Genomic DNA, 3551 nt, shown 5'->3' on the forward strand with positions numbered 1-3551 from the left:
GTTGAGGGCTGGAATGTGCTGGTTTGTAGATAACAAAGCAGCCCGAGGCGGCTGCATGCTAACTGCGCATGAGGTCACAGTCCGCCAACACAGGACGGCGTGATATGAGAGGGGATTTTATCCTGGATTCTCCCTCAGTGGTGTCATACCTTTGCCCTTTGTCTTCTTCTACTGCCTTGTTTTTCCTCAGTGCCGCAGTTTCAGACTGCAATTGCCGGTTATCAAAACTGCCAGCCTCCTCTGTTATTATATGGTTGGAGTAAAGTGCAGACTGCATTTGAAGACAGCAAGAATAGACTTTTGCAAGAGTGTGCAAGGACCTGTTCACGAGTCCAGCCAGTTGCAGCTTTCTCTTGGGAGTTCACAGTGTACAATAAATCTGTTAGGCAGGGAGAAAATATAATCAGGGCTTTGCTGGGGCATTTGAGTTCACTACAGGCAGTACATGAGCACTAATGCCTGATTCAACTCTAGCTCTGGGAAACATGCCTGACATTCAGTGTTTACACCCCTCAATGAAAGCTGCTAGTCAGACAGTCTGATCGCTCAGCCTGGAATTAGATTCAGGAAGTCATGAGATTTCCAGGTGGCTCGGCTTTCCTCGAATTGTTAAGCAGGGATTTTTCAAAGAAAAGCCAACACACATTAAACCGAGGGCATCGACTGGCTCCCCGCGCTTGGCACGTGGTCACGTCTAAACACGAGAAAGCTGACGCAAAAGGGAAAAAAAGAAAAAAAAAACAACTAACTGAGTGAAAACAGGGGGAACAGCATTTGAGCATTGTCAGAGAGAAACCTCTTCGCTGTGCCATCGTTTGGTGCACAGAAACACACGAATTATGAATCAGTGCTGAACTCCTGCTGAACTCTCTGCACCAGCACCAAGCCAGAGAGCTGCACCACATGACATCCAACACACACATGCGCACCCTGTGACCTCTGCAGAGCTCCAAACATACGAGGCAGTCTGCTGTGGAGTGCTGCGTCTGCTGGGTGAATCATTACGCTGTGCTGCACCTGGCTGCATTTAGAGAGCAGAGAGGATTTTGATAAACTTGACGTCTGTTGGGAGGTGGCGGAGGACGCAGCCAGCCAAAGGGGAAAGATAAATACAAACTGGTGGTGCAGCGGTTAAACCTCCCGCCCTTTTTTGGCAGTCAAAGTGTGTGTGTGTGTGTGTGTGTGTGTGAGTGAGTGAGCAAGCGGGTAAATATTTAACCCTTGTGTCAACACCACACATGTGTCACAACAGCATTCCTGTGAGGCGCTTGTCTTGTGACAGAGCGGTTTCATAACAGGAGCTGTGCTCTGATCGCCCGCATTCATTGTTTTGCGGCTTTTGGAAGAAGCTTTGTGTGCCGGTGCAGAGTGACTCGTGTGGCATGACGAGTTTCGTGTTCCTGCACGTTGGGCGTTAATGAGCGCAGAGGTGAGGCTGTGAATAGCTGGGTTAACTAGTTCAAGACAGCAAACAGCACTCTGTTTACCCAGCAAAAGCCTCTTTCTCTCACTTCCTCCTGGCTGTAAATGGTTAACTTGGCAAGAATCATGTGAGCGCTAGTAAGCTTTTTTTTTTTATTGCATGGGGGAGGGGTGGGGGGTTGAACTTTACTCGCCTTGCTGTTAGGCAATGGCATTTCTGATCAGAGCGATTTTATCGTGAGGAGAGAAAGCGAGAGAGCGGAGCACGTCACACTGCCTCAGGAAGGAAGACAGAATTGAGCTGTCTGCAAAGATGTTTTCTCGATGAACAAAGCAGATACGCGCATGTGAAAACAAAAGTGGAGAAAGGAGGGAGGGGGAGGAGGTGGTTGGTGCGTTGTCCTTCAGGGCAACCCTGGGTGCAGCTAGACTTGACAGTCGGTGTGAGAGCGTTTCCTCTTCAAGGCTGTCTGGCTCCTCCTCCCCCCTCCCTATTGTGTGGCAATGCAGGGTGGGTGAACTTTATCCCTGTTTGGTGAGAGACACAGCTTTCAAGTCATTTGCATGGAGCAGGATCAGGTTGCACACTGTGCACCTACTGCACAATGAGAATCCCAGCACTTAACAGAAAAACAGGGAGATGTAATCACAACCTTTTATACGGAAAACGGCCTCTGCCCAAACCTGTAGGACGACTCCAAGCCCGCCCTCCACGCACACACTCAAAACAAGGGTTAGCCTACATCACACACACTGATATCACAAAGATTGCATTCACCACACCCAGCTCCACATGCCCTTTGGACAGGCAGGCAGGTTTTTGCAAACACATGGCGTAAGACGGCTCAGTATCAGCGGCGTGCTTGTAGTCGTTACGAATTTGCACAACACAAACATGCGGGTTAATATCACCTTTGCCTTATCAGGCTCCTTCAAGGGCACCAAACTTTCCCACAGTGCTCTGCTCTGTCCCGCCTGCGTTCCTCTGGGACCTCAACTGTTGCTATAAGAGTTTAACAGTCATTCCATGTGCTTCCCACACTCTTACTGTACCTCTTCAGCTGAGCTCGTTGTGGTGACTAAACCATCCACTATGTCTTAGTAAGGACTGACTGTATGTAAGCCAGCGTCTGCCAGTGGCTGTGTTGCAAAACTAGTTTGTCATAGACAATTACAATGCTGGGAAATGTGATCATAAATTCCCAAGACCATCAGCACTTTTGTTTCAGTTTAAATAATAACAATAAAGCCTCAAATACATTTTCACTGTTGGGCTTAATTCCTACCAGTATCTTTAGCAATTTATTCACTGGAGTTTTCACTTTTCTGGGGAAAAATAACAGCAAGAACTAATTTAGTTTTGAGTATATAAGTAATATAATTAGCTGTGCAAGTAGTTTTATTTAAACAGTCAGAAAATCTATGGTGTTGAAAATAAGCTCATTCATTACACTTTTGCTCAGATGGTTTGTCTTCAGAATTACAGATTTTGCGACGCTTAGTAGTTTTCCCCATTTTGCCTCAGGAAAGCCAACAACAGCCTTCTTTATTTTTTAGGGCAAAAGGGCACAAAGCAGGTCAGACAGCCAAGTCTGGACAACATCTATTTATCTGGGTTTTCCTGTGTAATAACAAATTGTCTCCATCTAAGGGAGGGGGAGCAGCAAAGACTCCACAGTGTGTAGCAGGAAAGTCAGTGACAACAACTGTTACATTAATTATGTTAGCTTACAGAAAAAAGAGGAGGATTTTGGTGGAGGTGGGTTACAAAGCGGCTTGCAGTTGGTGAAACAATTGCAGGAAGCCTTAAAAGGTGCCTCCTGGGAGCATATATATGCACATACTGGTTTTTTCTACCTAACCTCATTTTTACTCTTCTTTCTTTCTCTTTTTAAATCACTGTTGTGTTTACAGATTTCTGCTCATAGTATACGGCCCTTACCAGGCATCTGTGGCACTGTCTGTTTTTCATTTGTACTACTTTTCAGTCTTTATCATGCTCCTGTAACACAACAATTTATCTTTTGGGATCAATAAGGTATCTATCTATCTATCTATCTATCTATCTATCTATCTATCTATCTATCTATCTATCTATCTATCTATCTATCTATCTATCTATCTATCTA

The sequence above is a fragment of the Haplochromis burtoni genome, unplaced genomic scaffold (genome assembly GCF_018398535.1).
Source record: "Haplochromis burtoni strain Fernald_Lab_line unplaced genomic scaffold, NCSU_Asbu1 Contig_499, whole genome shotgun sequence".
Lineage (NCBI taxonomy): Eukaryota > Metazoa > Chordata > Actinopteri > Cichliformes > Cichlidae > Haplochromis > Haplochromis burtoni.